The following is a 20,793-nucleotide window of genomic DNA, read 5'->3' as shown; positions in this document are numbered from 1 at the left end:
GTTGTCAACAAACTTAGGTCTGGCTTCTTGCTGCTTGAAAGCCAGTGCTCAAGAGATAAGTGTTGGTGGGAGAGGGAAGGTTGGAGGCCAGCAACCTGGGGAGAAGGTGGACTCATGTCCCAAAGAACCAATTCTCAACTGCTGCTCAGGGGACAGGAGCCTTTAAAGGGATGTTTCAGGGGTGTATAGGTGGAGAGAGGGGGCTACATGCAATACAGCATAATAGCTCCGACAATCATCTTGAAATTGGTCTTGGTGGTCTGATCAGTGTCATCTTGATTGTTTTAAGTACAATTAATCTTCAGTTCTAGGGTTGGCTTGTTCCCATTTCCGTGAGGTCAGTTCTTGGAACTGTGTGAGATGGTGCAGCTCATGTCATGGCTATAGTCTGGTTATCATGTAGTTAACTCCTTCCACCTGAGGGAAGGAGAATCTGCAAAACAGCTCAAAGGATATGGCTCAAAATATTATCTATAGCCCTTGAGGAGGAACTAAATGTCCTTGACTTTGCTTAATGGTTGAACTATTATTATTTTGTCTTGTTTGACTATTTTTTCCTTTGATTTTTGCATTTTCTCATTTCTCTACTTAAATTTATTTTTCTTTTGCTAAAGTTTTTCTACAGACAAGAGGCAGGCAGATGGGATGGGTTGGGGGAGGGGATCTTTCCTGGGAAGGCCCCAAAGGGTTCTTCTCAGTTATACTAGCTCTTAAATTTTGTGGTTGCTCATGGATTCCTTACTTCTCTTCTCTTTCCCCCTCACGGACTCTGCCTGGTTTTGTCCATTTACATGACCTAAGGACTCTTTCTAACTCTATACTGATGACTCTATACCAAAATCTCTAAAACCAGTCTCAACTTTTCCCTGGCGTTCCAGTTCCAAATGTTAAACAGCCTTCAACATATATCAATCTGAAATTCTGTAGACACTTCAAAACTGTCTTGTGGATTCTTGGTGTCTATCACTATCCATTCAGTTTCCATTAGAAGTTTTAGTCATTTAACTCTCTCATCTCTTACATCCAATTGATCCCTAAATTTCTTTGAATTTACTTCATGTATTCTAAATATACTTATGGAGGTTCTGTGGGGGCAGTGTTCTTGGCACTAGGGATTCAGCAAAAATCCCTGCTCTCATGGGACTTACAATTTAGAGGGAGACAGAAAATAAACAAATTATTAAGTAACTATATGGTATGAAAGATGATGGAGTAAGTAGGGTGGAGAAATTCTTTCATGTGTCTTGTTCTGGTGTTTCCTTCCCACTGGTCTGGCTCAGACCTTCTTGCTTTTGCTATTGTCTTGGCCTCCAAACAGGTGCCTTTGCTTCTGGTCTTTCTCTCTACTTCATTTTCTGTACTTCAGCTTTGCTAATATGTCTTTAAAAAAAAACAAACAACCCAGAGTTAACATTAATAATGTAATCTTGCTTAAAAGCAATTGGTTCCCTTACCTGAAAATAGTATCCAGACTTTTTAGCATTGCAATTAAGGCCTAACTTAACCTTTCAGTCTCTTGTCACTCTCCTTGTCTTCCTCTCTCCATGGTCCCATGTCCCATGCCATCATATCAAGCTTCTTGCCCTTCCTGTGCATCCCCTTTTATAACATTGTAGTTTTTGAAAATATTTTTTTTAATATAAATTAAAATACAAATAATTGTATTGTATTGTATTGTATTTATTTTGGCTGCATTGGGTCTTTGTTGCCATGCAAGGGCTTTCTCTAGTTGTGGCAAGTGGGGGCTACTCTTCATTGTGGCACATGGGCTTCTCACTGCAGTGGCTTCTCTTGTTTCGAAAAGCATGGGCTCTAGGTGCTCAGGCTTCAGTAGTTGTGACATGTGGGCTCAGTAGTTGTGGTGCACGGGCTTAGTTGCTCCGTGGCATGTAGTATCTTCCAGGACCAGGGCTCGAACCCATGTCACCTGCATTGGCAGGCGGATTCCTAACTGCTGTGCCACCCGGGAAGCCACTGTAACATTGTACTTTACCGTGTATTGTCTGTTCTCCCTCTGATATTCTTCATCACATTTATAGCTTGAATGTCACTCCTCTGGGGAAGCTTTCCTCAATCCTCCAGGCTGAGTTAGCTATTCTATTCTCTGTGCTGGACCACCACTCTGCTCTTAGCTCTGTAATAGATTTCAAGAAGTTTTTCTTGGAATTTAAGCTCCAGGTGAAGGTGGGGCAGAAATACTGCCTTCAGCATCCATGTGACTCATCTATCCACATAACTCTAGGACCTACTGCAGAGCTTCACCCAGGGTGAAGGGGAAGGCAGGCAGTACACACGGCCCAGGCTCTGGGGTCAGATTGACGAGGTCTGAATCCTGATCTGGCCATGCACTAGCTGAATTACTTTGGACATGTTAATATACTCCCTGTGCCTCAGTCTCCTTATACTTAAATGGATATTGGTAATTAAACGTATCTTACAGAATTGTTGTAAAGATTGGTGGAAATAGCACATATAAATTGCTTGACACAGTGTATGGTAAGCTAACATGCTCAGTAATGCTACATTTATCAGATGTTCATGAAATGAATGACTTTAGCATAACCTCTATGATTCTCGGCTAAATGATTATAGCGTAAGCACCCGAGGGAAAAAGGAAAGATCACTTGCCACTGGCTTAGGGCATTTGAAGGGAACAACTCCATAAAGCGTAATGAAGGGGATCTGGGAATACTTTGATAGGATGCGTACTGTTTTATACCTCCATCCGGATCTAACCCGTACCCTTTAGTGGGAAGCAATGTCGCAGTGGCACTTTATTTAGGGTGTGATCAGACCTGTTGTGAACTGAGCCAAAGAGTTTGTTTTGAGGAATAAAGGATGTAGAGGATCTGAGGGAACCATTAATGAGCCCAGCTGCCATTTCACATGCAAGAAGGAGCAGGTTCACAGCACACGCCTCTCAGGGAGGGGAGGGAAAATGTCAAGGATTGTACTGGGAAGGTGTCGGAACATTTTGTGCAAGTGTGGATATTTGGATGAAACGCCTCTAAGGCCTCAAGATAGCACCACAGGCTGTAAAAAGATAAGGAAGAAAGAAGACAGAGTGGAGTGTGCTTCTCTGTGATGAGTACACAGGCTGTATACAACTTGGATGGTGCAGGGGTCAGTGGGATAAAAATGTTAGACAATGCCCCCTTTAAAAAAAAATAGCATCACAGAAAAGCTATGACTAATTCACTCTGGATTTGATTTCATTCTGCTGCTGCTACTGATGCTTCTGGAATAATTAAACGAGGTTGAGTTAATGAGTTCTGTTTTACAGCATTGAGGAGTTCTGATACACTTGTGAAAACCTCTGGTACTAATGCAAAACGGAACTCCTATGGATATTCTAAATATTAATTGGAAGTGGTCCATTAGTATGGAGAGTATCAGGGTGTGTGTTTTCATAGGTTGATTAGGAGATGACTTATGCTGTCATATGACGGAAATGTCTGTCAGCATCTTCCCCAGACCTTAGAAAGCTCCTATTAATCACTTGTGTTGATGTTACCCACTGGTGTTCAGTATGAAAGGATCTGCAAAAGGTTAATCTTTCATAGTTCCTTGGGATTTGGAGGGCAACATTCTGAAAACCTAGTTTTAATTTTGATAAATGAATTTAGCAAGTAGTTAATCCCTGAGAAGGACCAAGATTTACAAGTCAGTCAAGAGAGAACGCTGGCAATTTATTATGCCCATGGGATGCTCCAATCACAAAATAAGCCCTTTGACACATCGAATGAGAAGTAATTTGATGCCACAGATGGAGATAGATTTATGACTAGGGTGTGCCCCTTCTCTCTGTCTAGCCACATTCTCTCCTCCCATCATCAGGAGACGTTGTTTGGCAAACTCACCTGTGCATTGGTCACTCCTCTGTTTTGACCTCTCCCAACTCTTGACACCAAGAGTTTTATTACTTAAAATAACAGAGGATCCATGGGAAAAGTTTCACTCAATCTCACCATCAGGCATGTTTGTTCTCCTGAACAGTTTATCCTATGGACACAATGACTTTGTAACTGGCCAAGTTTTCTGTATCCCTTTGACTTCAAGGACATTTAAGGATGAAATTTTACCCTATCTGGCAACAGTAGATAAAGATATAGTATGGATTGCAGTGTGCTTCTCCCTTAAAGGTTATTTATTCTCTTTGCATTTTGACTTTCCTTTTTCTCAGCTATTCTATCAAAAGCCATATGTGTATATTTGTGGTAGGCTAGAGGAGGAAGGGCATATGACTTTTTCCTGGTTATAATAATTGTTTTTCAACTTCAAGCATTTTTGAGAACATGCTGTTTTATTTTGGGGGGTAGTTTCTGGAGTTATTTTTGCCACAAAAGTTTCTCTTTCATTCTACAAATACTTGCTCAAATGAATTGTCCTCGTTATCATTCTTACTGCCCCCTAGAGCCATTCTTCTAAAATGCAGGTCTAATATTTTTGTTCTTACAAACCTTCACTTCTTCATGGGTTCTAACTGTTGCTATGATTAGAGCCACAATCCATAATTGGCTTACAATGTCTTATGTGACTTAGCTTTTTTTCTTTAATTTTCTCCCACTCAATGCCACCTGTCACTCTATATTTCAGACATCTTAAATAACTTGTGGTTTCCAGCTGTAATTAAGGTCATTAGTCAGTTGAATTTGTATTAAACAAAAGAGAGATTACCCCAGGAGGGTCTGACACAATCAGGTGCGCCCTTAAAAGAAGTTAGATTTGAAGCATGATAGATATCTCCTGCTGGCTTTGAAGACCAGCAGCCAACACTTAGCCAGAATACTGGGACCTCAGTCCTACAACCACAAGGAACTGAATTCTGCCAACAATCTGAATGAGCTTGGAAGAGGACTCTGAGTCACAGATGAGATCACAGCTCTGGTCACACCTTGCTTTTTTGCCTGGTAAGACTCTGAGTAGAGGACCCAGTTGACCTGCGACCAGGCTCCTGACCTGAAACTGTGAAATAATAAATTTGTTTTGTCTTAAGCTTCTCTGCGTGTGTGTGTCTTTTTTGTTGTTGTTGTTTGTTTTGTAATTTGTTATACCATATTAGAAAACTAAAACTAATACAGAAGGAGAGAGAAAGGATGGAAGGAGGGAGGGAGGGAGGGATATTTGGTCATAATTTCCACTCCCTTGTTCTCTTTCCTAGACAGAAAGATATACTTAGCTACAATCCATAAATTTTGAGAAGACTAATAAAAAAAGAACTTCACGAAGTCCTGTCTGGTTTTTAAGCTTCTAGAGTATAGTTCATGGGTGCTTTACCAAATTTAGTAAAGTATAAGTAAGGGCCACATTTATTTTGGCTTCTTTCCTTTAAAGTTGAGGGACATGAAAATGTTAAGATTTTAAGAAAGTTTGCTTATCTTTTTCTATCTCAATTAGCTTTTTAGATTTTTACTTTCCTATTAGGCTTTTTAGCATCCTGCATTTGACTTAAAATCTTTAATTTGTGTATTATATCATATATAAAATAGTACATATCCAGTTTTATAAACATAAATAAAATAAACCTTCATATATATCACCCAATTAAAAAAAATAGATCATTACCTCTATACCTGTGGCTGCCAATATGCCCATTCCAAATTGTATCCCTGGGGCGTCCCTGGTGGTGCAGTGGTTAAGAATACACCTGCCAATGCAGGGGACATGGGTTTGATCCCTGGTCTGGGAGGATCCCACATGCTGCAGAGCAACTAAGCCTGTGCACCATAACTACTGAGCCTGTGAGCCACAACTACTGAGCACATGTGCCACACTACTGAAGCCCAAGAGCCTAGAGCCATGCTCTGCAACAAGAGAAGCCACCACAATGAGAAGCCTGAGTACTGCAACGAAGAGTAGCCCCTGCTCACTGCAACTAGAGAAAGCCCACACATAGCAATGAAGACCCAACACAACCAATAAAAAAAAAATATATATAAACCAACCAACCAACCAAAAAAAAAAAAAAAAAAAACAAATTGTATCCTCATCCCTCCACTCCATACATGTTTTTAAAGCATACATTTCCCTGCAAGGGGAATTTTGTTGATGGCACTACTTTATTTCCCTCCCCAAAGAACAAAGGAACTAAATGAAGAGAACATAACCTCAAAATTTTATTGTCTTCATAACTAAACAAAAGATGAAGCTTAGATCTGGATCACCTGGCCCTTTCTCTTATCTCCTCCCAGTTCAAAAGCTTGCATCTCTGAATATCTAGCATTCTTTTAGACCTGAAGTTGGCTCAACATGTTCAAGCCTTAGCACAATTTTCTTTGTAGTTTTAGCCTTTTCCCAGAAAAACAGCTTAGTTTATGCTTATCGTAGCCACTCTGATTCCTATTACAGTGCTGCTTTCCATGGGCATACAGAGAATCCTTGCCCTTCTTGTACTGTGTCATTTTGTGGGGTTGGTGTTGACATACTTCTTGCAGAAAGTCCACTGGATTTTAAGAATGTTCACCATGTTTGCAAGAGTGCTATTGGCATGGAAAGAAAAACACCCCATAAATTCTAATAACGTTGTACTTATCCTTTTAGGATCCTATATATCTATATCTATATCTATATCTATATCTATATCTATATCTATATCTATATCTATATCTATCTATATCTATATCTATAGCTATATCTATCTATATCTATATATAGTTTAATATTGTCTGTTTTAAACTCTCTTTGCAAATGGTTTTATTACATATCTTTTTTTTGTGCCTTGATTAATTTAAAGATACTTAAAAGATATTCATTTTTTTCCTAAAAGTTTTAAAGTTTTGTTAACCTTTTTTTTTAAGCTCTTTATTGGAATATAATTGCTTTACATTCTTGTACCAGCTTTTGAGGTACAACAAAGTCAATCAGCTGTATTTATACACATATCCCCATATCCCCTCCGTGACTCCCCCTCACCCTCCCCATCCCAGCCCTCTAAGGCATCACCCATCATCGAGTTGATTTCCCTTTGTTATACAGTAACTTCCACTAGCTATCTATTTTACAGTTGGTAGTATATATATGTCTATGCTACTCTCTCACTTCGTCCCAGCTTCACCTTCGCCCCCCACCCTCCCAACCCAGTGTCCTCTAGTCCATTCTCTGCATCTGCATCCTTATTCTTGTCCTGTCACTGGGTTCATCAGCACCATTGTTTGTTTGTTTGTTTTTTAGATTCCATATATATGAGTTAGCATACAATATTGTTTTTCTCTTTCTGGCTTACTTCACTCTGTATGACAGACTCTAGGTCTATCCACCTCATTACATATAGCTCCATTTCATTCCTTTTTATAGCTGAGTAATATTCCATTGTATATACATACCACATCTTCTTTATCCATTCATTTGTTGATTGGCATTTAGGTTGCTTCCATGTCCTGGCTATTGTAAATAGTGCTGCAATAAACATTACGGTACATGTTTCTTTTTGGATTATGGTTTTCTCTGAGTATATGCCCAGGAGTGGGATTACTGGATCATATGGTAGTTCTAGTTTTAGCTTTTTTTTTTTTTTTTAAGTATTTTTTTTTTGGGGGGGGTACACCAGGTTCAATCATCTGTTTTTATACACATATCCACGTATTCCCTCCCTTCCTTGACTCCCCCCCCTCGAGTCCCCCCCACCCTCCCCGCCCCAGTCCTCTAAGGCATCTTCCATCCTCGAGTTGGACTCCCTTTGTTATGCAACAACTTCCCACTGACTATTTTACAGTTGGTAGTATATATATGTCTGTGCTACTCTCTTGCTTCGTCTCAGTTTCCCCTTCACCCCCCGCCCCCTCCCATACCTCGAGTTCTCCAGTCCATTCTCTGTATCTGCATCCTTGTTCTTGTCACTGAGTTCATCAGTACCATTTTTAGATTCCGTATATGTGAGTTAGCATACAATATTTGTCCTTCTCTTTCTGACTTACTTCACTCTGTATGACAGACTCTAGGTCTATCCACCTCATTACATATAGCTCCATCTCATCCCTTTTTATAGCTGAGTAATATTCCATTGTATATATATGCCACATCTTCTGTATCCATTCATTTGTTGATGGGCATTTAGGTTGCTTCCATGTCCTGGCTATTGTAAATAGTGCTGCAATAAACATTATGGTACAAGTTTCTTTTGGGATTATGGTTTTCTTTGGGTATATGCCCAGGAGTGGGATTACTGGATCATATGGAAGTTCTATTTGTAGTTTTTTAAGGAACCTCCAAATTGTTTTCCATAGTGGCTGTACCAACTTACAGTCCCACCAACAGTGCAGGAGAGTTCCCTTTTCTCCACACCCTCTCCAACATTTGTGGTTTCCAGATTTTGTGATGATGGCCATTCTGATCAGTGTGAGGTGATACCTCATTGTGGCTTTGACTTGCATTTCTCTGATGATGAGTGATGTTGAGCATCTTTTCATGTGTTTGTTGGCCATCTGTATGTCTTCTTTGGAGAAATGTCTATTTAGGTCTTCGGCCAATTTGTGGATTGGGTTATTTGCTTTTTTGGTATTAAGCTTTATGAGCTGCTTGTATATTTTGGAGGTTAATCCTTTGTCCGTTGTTTCATAGGCAATTATTTTTTCCCATTCTGAGGGTTGCCTTTTAGTCTTGTTTATGGTTTCTTTTGCTGTGCAAAAGCTTTTAAGTTTCATGAGGTCCCATTTGTTTATTCTTGATTTTATTTCCATGATTCTAGGAGGTGGGTCAAAAAGGATCTTGCTTTGATGGATGTCATAGAGTGTTCTGCCTCTAGGAGTTTTATAGTGTCTGGCCTTCCATTTAGGTCTTTCATCCATTTGGAGTTTATTTTTGTGTATGGTGTTAGGAAGTGTTCTTACTTCATTCTGTTCCATGTTGCTGTCCAATTTTCCCAGCACCACTTATTGAAGAGGCTGTTTTTTTCCATTGTATATTCTTGCCTCCTCTGTCAAAGATAAGGTGCCCATATGTGCTTGGGTTTACCTCTATTCTGTTCCATTGATCTTCCTTTCTTTTTTTATGCCAGTACCATATTGTCTTGATCACTGTGGCCTTGTAGTATAGCTTGAAGTCAGGAAGCCTAATTCCATCAGCTCCATCTTTCCTTCTCAAGATTGCTTTGGCTATTCGGGGTCTTTTGTGTTTGCACACAAATCGTAAGATTTCTTGTTCTAGTTCTGTGAAAAATGCCGTTGGTAATTTGATAGGGATTGCATTGAATCTGTAAATTGCTTTGGGTAGTACAGTCATTTTCACAATGTTGATTCTTCCAATCCAAGAACATGGTATGTCTCTCCATCTGTTTGTATCGTCTTTGATTTCTTTCATCAGTGTCTTATAATTTCCTGCATACAGCTCTTTTGCCTCCTTAGGCAGGTTTATTCCTAGGTATTTTATAACTTTTTTTTCTTTAAGAACTTTTATTGAGATACAATTGACATACAGTAAACTGCATATATTAAAGTGTACAATTTGATATATTTTTTCTTATTAGTAATGTATATAAGGCAATCCCAACCTCCCAATTCATTTCCCCCCCAACTCCCCCCTGCCCCCGCTTTCCACTTGGTGTCCATATGTTTGTTCTCTACATCTGTGTCTCTATTTCTGACTGTTGTTAACATTTTAATTATTGCTATATGCATATGCATACCAATTTTCTTAGTACCATTTAATGAATGATTCACCTTTTCCCCAGTGACCTATAATGTCAGATCTTAAATTAATCAGATTTTCATAAATGGCTGATTTCTATTATATTCCATTGATTCGTTTTTCTGTTCCCACACCAATGCCACACTCTCTTAATTATTGTCATTTTTATTCAAACTTTTCCTATGTGGTAAATCACCTGTTTCTTCCTTTTCAGGAATGTCTGGGCTATTCTTAGCTGTTTACATTTCCATATGATTCCCCCCAACATTTTATTATGAAAAGTTCCAAGAATGAAAAGAAGTTGAAAGAATCTTATAGCAAACCAACACCCATGAACCCACTACTTAGATTCAATAATTAACCTTTTGCTATGTTGCTTTGTCACATAAATGTCCATCTCTCTATCTACCTGTTAATCTAAATATGATTAAAAAATTAGCTTTTCATGTTCCACAAAACCTATTGGACTGTGATTAGAATTAAACTGAATATACAAAACAAATTAGGGATAACTGCTATGGTTACAATACATACATATTCATGTAATCCATGAACATGGTATAGCTCTCATTTATTTAAGTCATCTTTCATGCTTTCTAGTAAAATATTATATTTTTGTTCTTAGAGATCAAATCATGCAAAGATTTTGTGAAGTTTATTTACACAACTTTTTTAATTGTTGATTTTTAAGTGGTATTTTTAAAAGTTATATATTGTAAATGTCTGTTCCTGGTGTGTAAAAGTACAATTGACTTTTTAATATGGATTTAAAAACTAATAGTCTCATGTCCAGCTACCTTGTTAAAAATCTCTCTTTTTTTAATTAATTTTATTTGTTATTTTTGGGGGGTACACCAAGTTCAATCATCTGTTTTTATACACATATCCCCATATTCCCTCCATATTCCCTCCCTCCCTTGACTCCCCCCCACCCTCCCTCGAGGGTTCTAACATTTTATCTACATAATTTTTTTGAGTTTTCTATGTATACATGCATATAATGATGGTTGTTGATTTTTCCTGTTTAGTTCTCATGTTTTTGACTTCTTTTCTCTTTCTTATTTTACTGGTTCAGATATCCTGTATAATGTGAATAGAAATGGTGATATCAGGCTTTTGTCTTGTTTCTAATTTTAAAGTTAGTGCTTTAAAATTTTCACTATTGTGTTGATGTTTGCTGTAGGTTTTCTTTGAGGGTGTGGTAGATGTTTTTGTTTTTTAGCAAATTTGAAATTTATTCCTGAATCAAATTATGACCTTCCATTCAGTTCTGAATGTTTTGGGATTTGAAGCAATGATTTGAACCTATGAGAGTTACTTTTTAATGAGGATAACATTTCTTAAGGGAAGAGCTCTCTTTCATACTTTTATTTTTAACCACTCTGTACATACCCACTCCCCACTGCCATCTTTGCCCTCAGCTTAACATTGCATGAGCATTCAATAAACACCCATTGATTAATGCCAAAGATTCATATGCTTCTAATCCTGGGATTTGATGGTTTATTTTGCATGAAAACTTTTGCCAACTTGCTTTACTCTTGTTCATTCTAAAGCTGATATGTTGCTTGAGTCAAACTGTAGATGTTCTTTTGCTTGTCTTTATTTCATGAAGAGCAAAGACAAAAACAAAAACAAAAAAAGGGAGGGGAAATTTTTAGTTCTCTTAATAATTCAGAATTTCTGTGAGTTTCTTATAGAACTCTTTCCCAATAAAATTCTTAACTTCCGGCAGTGACCACAGGTTAGAATCAAGGTATCTAAATCGAGATAAACTGGTTGTATGGAGAAAACTGGGAATATGACTGTTTTGAACTTTATTTTGGTAGTGGTCATAAGGAAGGAATTCTTTTCCTTTGTCCAGGTCTCCATATTAGTCAGCTGTTGCCAAAATAATGCCACATCCCAATCTGCCCAGAACTCAGTGGTTTACACAGCATTCATTTTTCTAGCTCATAGTCCTGCAAGTTTGTTGGGTCATCTCTGCCTCAAGCTGCTCATTGGTTCTCCTTGGCTCTAGGTTTCAAGTTGAGTTTAGGTCTGCTCCATGTTTCTTCATTTTCCTTGGACCAGCAATAATCTCAAGAATGCAAGATGACAAGTCAAATTACACAAACACACCTGTGTTACATGTCCTAAAAACTCATTAGTCAAGGCAATTCAAATGGCCAAGCCCAACAGCAGTGGGGCTCTCTATATAGCTCTGCCCTCTATAGTGTGCTGTGAGGTTGTATAGCAGAGAAAGGGAGTAAGTGAAGACTCAAGAACAATAATCTATTCTACCACAGACTTTCATATATGTGATGATTAAATGAAATAACATATACAGTGTGCTTAAAATACAGTAAATGCTCAACAAGTTTGGCTATTATTATTGTTATTATTTTCTGTAAAACAAAGAAAACTAGTTGATCTTCAGAATACTTGACATATCCAAATTTTTGCTCTCCATTTACCACTTAAGATTCCTTCTTTTTTCCCTCACTTTGTCCCTCTGTTCTTTTCCTATTGTAATAGAAATAACAATAACATCAGTTTATGTTTTTAGATTTTGGCTTTAGTCGACAAATATCTTTGGTATTCTTACGATTATAGTCTTCTAATGCTTAATACTCTCAGAATCTTTGTCTGCTATGAAATTCAGTGCTGCATCTGGTTGAAGAAACATTGGCTGTTTATTTACTCTTCTGTGTCTGCACTGGTTGAATGTTATCTTGTGCAGATAACTGCTTTTGATTCAAAGAGGCAACATGATTTCAGACCTAATTACTACAGAAGTAATTGTTCCTTGGCAAATGGGACCTGCCAGTCTGCCCAGACTTCAAATGTCAAAGAGCCAACTGAAAACAGGGCATACTCAGATCCTCTAATGGAAATCCATTGCCCTTCTCAGTTTGGCAGTCTCAAAGACTAGGATGTTAGCCACCCAAATGTAAGAGGGGACTCTTTAAATCCCTGTTTCATCTGAGACCTCAAGACAATAGAAGCACTGCATGCCAAGGGGGTGGGGGGGGGGTGTGAAGGATCATTGAAACATATTTTGAGAAGATGATAGTTATGGACTAATTTTGCAGACCATTTACTTCCAGCCCATGAAAGAAGTTGCAGAGACTGAGAGGAGTCAGTTGGAGATGTAAGAGAGGATTGCTTGGAGAGAATTTTTAGTATGCTTACCCCCTTTCCTCTTTCAGATGAAGTGGTGGAGAGGCTTCTTCTTTGCTTTCTATGAAGCAAAATGCACTTCAAAGGAATATATTGGTTTCCTGTTATTCAAGAGACATGGTTGGCTGATGTCTGACACACACTTGAAGCACCTAAAAGCAAGATTCTCTGGTTAGAGCTTCCTGCTTTGATGGTGGGACAAGAAATGATATACGAGTCTTTTCCATGGATCAGATGTGGACCACATGTGAGAAAGGAAGCTGGCCTTGAACTGGCTTGAATCTTGCCCAAGCATTTCGGGCAGGGAGGGTCTTGAGAAAAAGGGCAAGAGAGTTCATCGAGAAAGCCTGCAGGTGTAGGGAGGAAGTCAGGAGCTGATGCAGGACCCAGGAGCCAGGAGCCGGAGCAAAGTGTTTCTCCTAGTTCTGCACGTGAGGGGTCTCAGCGAGGGCAGGATCTCCACCAAGAACCCTTCGTGCACCTCATGAGTGAGTCAGCTTTACATAGCAGCCAGCCAGAGGGAGCCAGCGGCAGACTGCATCGATTTTAGGCAAGAGCTTCTCTCTGTGTCCTTACCTCTTCTCCCTTCTCTCTCCTGACCCTAGTTCCACCTTCAGTCTCACGTGGGGGAGAAGAAGCTGATTGCGTGAGGCAGAGGAACGGGAGAAGCAAAAGGGGAAATTGAGAAAAGGTTGAATGTGTTGGCCCCCATTGGGAGTGCAGGTCCCAATGTGTGGAGGAGGGAAATTTTAGCTTTAAATTCTATAGCTTTGACTTAACTTTTAATTATGAGATTTTATCCAACAAAATGACTTTATTATCTGAGAATGCCTGGAAAAACGAATTCCATCTTCCCAGAATTTCTTTCAGGAGCAGAGGAAGATTTAACCCCATAGAATGAACCAAAATTGAGGGTGTTGGTGAAGAAAACAGTGGTTTTATAATTGAATCCTGCTAGTTTTAGTTACTTTTAGTTTTACATGTTCACACTTTAAGAGAGGAAGATTTTTGTTTTTGTTTTTCCTCCAAGCAGTTCCATGGTTCTTTATTCCAAACAGCACTGGTTCTCACCCTGGGTACTTCATCCTCCATCCACTAGGGGGTGGGAACAGAGGACATATGTAACCTGAAAATCCACCCAACTGATTACTTCTCTGTCCAGCACCCTCACTTAAAAGTTTCTCCCACAGGTAGACCTCAGACTTCTCTAAATGGTTCCCCTATCATCTGGAAAGATTTTTAAAAATTATAGATTTTTATGCTCCATCATAGTCCCAACCAACTCAGAATCTCTGTGAGGTTTAGGAAGAGTCTGCATTAGGTCTCAGCTGCGGCACACAGGATCTTCATTGTGGCATGGGGGATCTTTCCATTGCGGTGTGCAGGCTTCTCTCTAGTTGTGGCATACGGGTTTTCTCCTCTCTAGTTGTGGTGCGTGGGCTCCAGGGCACGTGGGCTCAGTAGTTTGCAGCATGGGGGCTCTCCAGTTGAGGCACCTGAGCTCAGTAGCTGGCGCGTGCAGGCTTAGTTGCCTTGCGGCATGTGGAATCCTAGTTCCCTGACCAGGGATCAAACCAGCGTCCTCTGAATTGCAGGATGGATTCTTTACCACTGGACCACCAGGTAAGTCCCAGGAAGAGTCTTACAAATCTTTTAGGTGATTGTGGTCCACTGGGTTATAAGGTTTGGCATTTGGGAGGATAAGTGCTAGAATCTGCAATGAATTTATTGCTCTAAAAAAACCAAGTATTCTGGTGAAAGAAGTGAGGCTTCAAGAGTTTCTGCTGTGTATTCTTTAAAGAAATTTTTATCTTTAAACATTTAGATTGCTATTTTAAGTGACTAGATAAATGTTAGAGTGTTTATTGGGTTGGTCTTTTCACACTATATTGGAACACTACTTCTGCTATAGTGGCTTCTTAGCCATCTGGTAATTCTGTTGATGGGAGCAAAAATGGAAAACAGAGGGCACTATTAGCCCACAACTCCAAAACATATCAGTTGTCTGATTTTCCACCAATCTTGCCAAAACTAGGCCAATGACAATATTGTTTCTAACCCACATGCCTCCCTCAGGCCAATTTGGAAACACATCTCTTGTGGCAGAACAAGTCTGTCACTGACGGAAAAGAATCAGTAGGTTAAAAAATAAAGATCAAGTCGAGGAGTTTTGCCAGTACCAAGAATGTGCTTCATCAGTAGGACAGGGTATAAGATGATGAGTATTTTAGTTTCCTTTGTCTTTTGCTTTGGAACTCTTTGCCTCTGTTGAATAAGGACCAAATGAAATGCAATGCACTGCTTTATTAGTGCTCTCCTCGCCAGTACATTAATTATTTTTCCTGACAAGTGTCTGTGAGGAGGGGTGTTAGAGTAGCCTGATTTATGGCTACTTTACTTTGCAAGTCATATGCTCAGGATAGCACAAATAGAAGAATATTTTAAGTGCCAAAAATATGAAATGTTAAACTTGACTTCTGAGTGATTTTATTTTTGTTCTTGATTTAGAAGCATTAATATATTTTCTTGACAAGTGAACAGCAAGGGAGATGTTTTGGCTGGTGCAAATACCTATAGGTTGAAGAAGAAGGCATTTATCTGTTTATTGAGTTTTGAGGATATTGTTGACTTGAGGAATTTTAGAAAAGGCACCTTCTTGACCTAACCAAGCACTGGAGGACCGTAGGACTGGGGAATGGCATTTTATTGTTCTTGGGTCAAAGAGGAGTGCTTTGAGTGGTGAGGGAAAGAATGTGATCTTTATTCTTAAAGGACTGAAGAGGTATCACAGCAAAGAACTTTGTGATGCTCCAGGGGACAGAATTAGAGCTCTCTCCCTCAATCCCCATATTGGATTGGTCAAAAAGTACTCATGATGATTTTATTTCCTTATCTCTGAAATCTGCTGGTTCATCTTCATCCTCACTTGTACCATCTTAGTTTAGACATATTTCCTATTTCAGGAGGAAGGAGCAGAGAAAGGGTAGGAGAGGGAAAGGGGAAGAAACAAACCATTTACAGGTTTCCTCTCTAGTCTTTCTTACATTTTCTCCTTTCCTTGACTCATCCTCTACTTCAGTCAGAGTAATTTTTCAAATCAGAAAATAAATGTATGGTTACCAAAGGGAAAAGGGGGGTGAGGAGGGATAAGTTGGGAGTTTGGGATTGACATATACACACCACTGTATATAAAATAGGTAACCACAAGGACCTGCTGTATAACACAGGAACTCTGCTCAATATTCTGTAATAACCTATATGGGAAAAGAGAATGGATATATATATATAACTGAATCACTTTGCTGTACACCTGAAAGTAACACAACATTGTAAATCAACTATACTCTGATATAAAATAAAATTTTTTAAAATTCTGGGGAATTATATACATCTGCTTAAAGTTTATTAATAAAGCTTTAAAAAAGGAAGTCAATCATGTCCCTTCCCCATTTAACATTCTTTACTGATTCCGCATAGCTTGGAGTTCAAACTCTTTGTCATGAAGAACAAGTGTTTTCCTAATTTGTCTCTTACAGACTTTTGTCAGTCTTATCTTCTGCTCCGCAACCTTTTGTCCAGGACGTACCTAGCCACTTGAAGTTTCCTAAATATGCCATGCTCTTTTAGGCTTCCATGTTCATATTCATACTCTTCCTTGGACCTGGAATGTTCTTTCTCTTTCGAGTCCTATTCACCCTTTCCCTAATGCCCTGCTCTCTCTGAAGCCTTTTCTGGTGACTTCCCTAGCAGAGGTAATGGCTTCTGCATCCTGTTTCTCAGAGCACTTCCTATACTGGTGTTTATTATTCCATTGTCAGACTCCCTGCCTCTGCTCACAAGACACTGTGAGCTCTCTGGAGGCAGTTGTGTCTCTATGCCCAACCCCCAGCACAGTGTGTTTCTGCAATGGAGAAACACACTGTGTTGAAGTTCTTTACAGCGGTATTGAAGCTCTTTACAGGAGGAGTTCGTCTCAATATGAGTTAGAACTTTGAAACAATTATAGCTGTTCAAAAATTGAAGAGGCTGCCTGGTACAAAGTATGTGCTTAACAAATAAGTGGAATATTCAATGAGCTGTGAACACTTGAATCTCCTGTCACTAGGAAGTATTCAAGTTGTTTGACAGGCTCATTCAAGCATCATAAGAAGTGCTTCATGATGAGTCATTGAAAAATTTTCATCGAGAGTTATTGGAATGTATTTCTCTACATTTTAGGAAGTGTCTGTCATCTATCTATCTATCTATCTATCATCTATCTGCAATATCTATCTACACACATACATACACATATATGATTAAAAGTTTCTATCTGCCTATCTAAATGATTAAAATAATATGAAATTTTTTTCCACATCATAATTCTCTCTCTTTTTTCCTGCTTGAAGATTTGATTAGGATGGTCAAGTGTGAATATTATTTAAAGTATTTTTCTTTTACTTTCAGCAACCAGAGCTATTCTTACCTTCTAAATTCATTTGAACAAGTCTTCAGGGTAATTCTTGCTGCTATTGATGACTGAAGAACCTATATGGTAGGAGTGGATTGAAAAAAGTTAATACTTTGAAGGGGAAGGAAAAACCTCATAGTTTCTCTTCAAAGTTAGAGAAGAAGAAGAGAAATTATGCAAAAGAGGAAATGGCGTGTTTCATATTTTAATTTTTAAGAATGACTTGTATATGATAATTTAGCTCTTTGACTATAGCCTATAAACTTATTTACCCAACTTTTCAAAGTCAAAATTTATATAGGAAACGTACTACCTATTACTATGATGTACCCTTCAGTGTAGAATCCTATACAGTCCTTGACATGAAGTGCTGCTCTTGATATCACTGAGATAAACAACATATCCTAAATGAGAATCTTCCCTGACACGAGGACAGGATAATATCACATGGAGGAAAGACGGGGCATAGTTAGGGATGGGTTACGCTGGTATAACAAATAGACAAAAATTCAAAAATTCTCCATCAACTATACTCCAATAAAAAAATTTCAGGAGAGCAAAAAATATATAAAAGTCTCAAGCAAGAGAAGTTTATTTCTCCGTCATATAAGGGGGTGGAAGTAGGCTGGTGGCACAGGGAGAGTAGGCAACTCTCCTCAGTGAGGGTATCAGTCAACCAGATCCTGCTTGATGCTTTGCATTCCCTAGGGCATCAGTTTTCAAATGTTAGCCTGTGTCAGACCCACCTGGAGGGCTTTTTAAAACACAGAGTGCTGGGCCCCAACACCAGGGTTTCTGGTTCAGTGTGTCTGGGGTGGGGACTGAGAATGTGCATTTCTATAAAGCTTCCAGATGACGCTGCTGCTGCTGGTGAGGGGACTAGACGTGAAAAGGCACTGTCCTGAGTGCTGTCCCATCCTCAGCAGCCCTGGGAAGGGAGAGACAGACAACAAAAAAGATGTGACCCAGAGGTTACACGTATTTCTTCTGCTCAGATTCTTTTAGGCAGAACATAGTCAAATGGCCACATCCTCTTCCAAGAGAAGTGAAAATACAATAGCTTCCATTATTACAGGGCGGAAGAAATCATTCCAATATTGAGTCTTTCTGACTTTTGAACAAGGTATATTGTTCTGGGCTCTGTGATTCTCTCAGCAATGTCTTGTACTTTTCAGCGAACAGGTCTTTCACATCTGCTATCAAATTTATTTGTAAGTATTTCATATTTGTTGATGCTATTGTAAGTGATATTGTTTTTATTTTATTTATTTAAATTTATTTATTTATTTATTTATTTATTTATTGGCTGTGTTGGGTCTTTGTTGCTGCACATGGGCTTTCTCTAGTTGTGGCGAGTGGGGGCTACACTTCATTATGGTGCACAGGCTCTTAATTGCCGTGGCTTCTCTTTTGCAGAACATGGGCTCTAGGCGTGCGGGCTTCAGTAGTTGAGGCACATGGGCTCAATAGTTGTGGCTCATGGGCTCTAAAGTGCAGGCTCAGTAGTTGTGGCGCATGGGCTTAGTTGCTCTGTGCCATGTGGGATCCTCCTGGAGAAGGGCTTGACCCATGCCCCTTGCATTGGCAGGCGGATTCTTAACCACTGTGCCACCTAGGAAGCCCTGATATTGTTTTTAATATTAAAATTTTGAATGTTTGTGGCACATATATAGAAATATAGTTGTCAGTTTTTTCCAAATTGATCTACAGAGTCAATACAAACCCAATCAAAACCCTAGCAGGCTCTGTGTGTGTGTGTGTGTGTGATGTTGACAAACTGGCTCTAAAATTCACACAGAAATGCAAAGGACCTAGAATAGCTAAAATGACTTTGAAAAAGAAGAACAAATCAGAAGGCTAATATCACCTAATTTCAAGACATAAAGCTACAATAATCAATAAATTATGGTAATAGCATAAAGATAGGAAAAAAAAAAAGATCAATGAACCAGAAGGGCCCAGAAATAGACTCACACATATATGGACAATTGATTTTTGACAAAGGTGCAGAGATAATTCAGTGGAGAAAGGATAGTCTTTTCAACAACAGTGCTAGAATAATTGGATATCTATATGCAAAACAAACCAAAACAAACTTCAATTCAAACCTTATATGGTATACAAAAGTAAACTCAAAATCTCAAAATGGATCACAGACTTAGATGTAAAATCTAAAACTGTAAAACATCCAGAAAAAAACATAAGTAAAAATCTTTGTGACATTAGGTTAAAGATTTCTTAGATATGACAACAAAAATATGATGTATAAATAAATATTAATAAATTTGACATCAAAATTAAAAAAAACTTCTCCTCTCCAAAGGATACTGTTAAAAGAATAAGACAGGCCACTGCTGGGAGAAAATATTTGCAAAGCATATAGCTGCTAAAAGCACTGTATCCACAATATGTAAAGAACCCTCAAGACTCAATAACGTGAAAATATCCCAATTAAAAATGGGCAACAAATTTAAACAGACTTAACCAAAGAAGCTACATGCGTGGCAAATAATACATGAACAGATCCTTAACATCACCATGTATCAGGAAAATGCAAATTAAAACCACAATGAGATACCACTACACACCTATTAGTTAGCTAAAATTAAAAAAAGATTGACATATTAAGTGCTGATCAGGATGTGGAGGAGCTAGAGCTTTCAAACTATGCTGCTGGAAATTTTGGAAGTTTAACTTTCTTAAAATAGTTCAATATACACTTAAATATTACCTGGCCATTCCACTCTGAGGTATTAACCTAAGAGAAAAGAAATCATATGTCCATACAAAGACTTTTACATGCATGTTCATAGCAGCTTTATTTGTAAAAACCCAAATTGGAAAGGAGCCAAATGTCCTTCAACAGGTGAAGAGATAAACAAATTGTGGTATACTCATACAATGGAATGTTACTCAATAATAAAATGGAAGGAACTAATGATCTATACAAAAACACGGATATATCTCAAAATTACTATGAAAGAGGCCAGATATTGAGTACATATGAGCCCATTTTGATAAAACTTTGAACAGGAAAACTTGTCTATACCGACAGAGCAGATCAGGTGTTGCCTGAGAGGGCAGGTGGGATGGGTAAGCGAGAGGAATTACAAAAGGTACGAGGAAATTTGGGGTGATAGAAAAATCATTATCTTGAATGTGATAATGCTTTCATGGTCTTATACATATGTAAAACTCATCACATTGTACACTTACTGTTTATTGCATACTTTTACATCTCAATAAAGTTGCTTTAAAAAAGGAAAAAAGAGAAAAAGATATAAGGATCAAATAACATGGGGTTACTGTAGCTTATATTGATTTTAAAAAATGTACTAAAATTCAGTTGAACTAAATGGATATCTGACCAGTATTTTAAAAGAGGTTCATGTACATAAAAGCCTAAGCATGGATGAGGTTCAAGGGATATTTTAATTATGTTATCTTCATGTTACCAAATGGGAAACGTACCTAGAGTCAGACTGATTGAAAGGAAGATCTTAGAAGACCAGGATTTTAGTTCTGATTTCTCCAAATGTCCTGGAACTAACTTATTTAGC

The 20,793-nt window shown here is 38.5% G+C and overlaps 1 pseudogene; it reads right to left on the bottom strand.

The window, feature by feature from the left end:
• Positions 1-6,149: 6,149 nt before the first annotated feature.
• Positions 6,150-6,466, bottom strand: LOC130834003 (60S ribosomal protein L36a-like; annotated as a pseudogene).
• Between the last annotated feature and the right edge of the window lie 14,327 nt (positions 6,467-20,793).

The sequence above is a fragment of the Hippopotamus amphibius genome, chromosome 12 (assembly GCF_030028045.1).
Source record: "Hippopotamus amphibius kiboko isolate mHipAmp2 chromosome 12, mHipAmp2.hap2, whole genome shotgun sequence".
In the NCBI taxonomy this organism is placed as follows: domain Eukaryota; kingdom Metazoa; phylum Chordata; class Mammalia; order Artiodactyla; family Hippopotamidae; genus Hippopotamus; species Hippopotamus amphibius.
The sequence above is the reverse complement of the archived record's forward strand: the minus strand, read 5'-3'. Positions and strand labels throughout refer to the sequence as shown.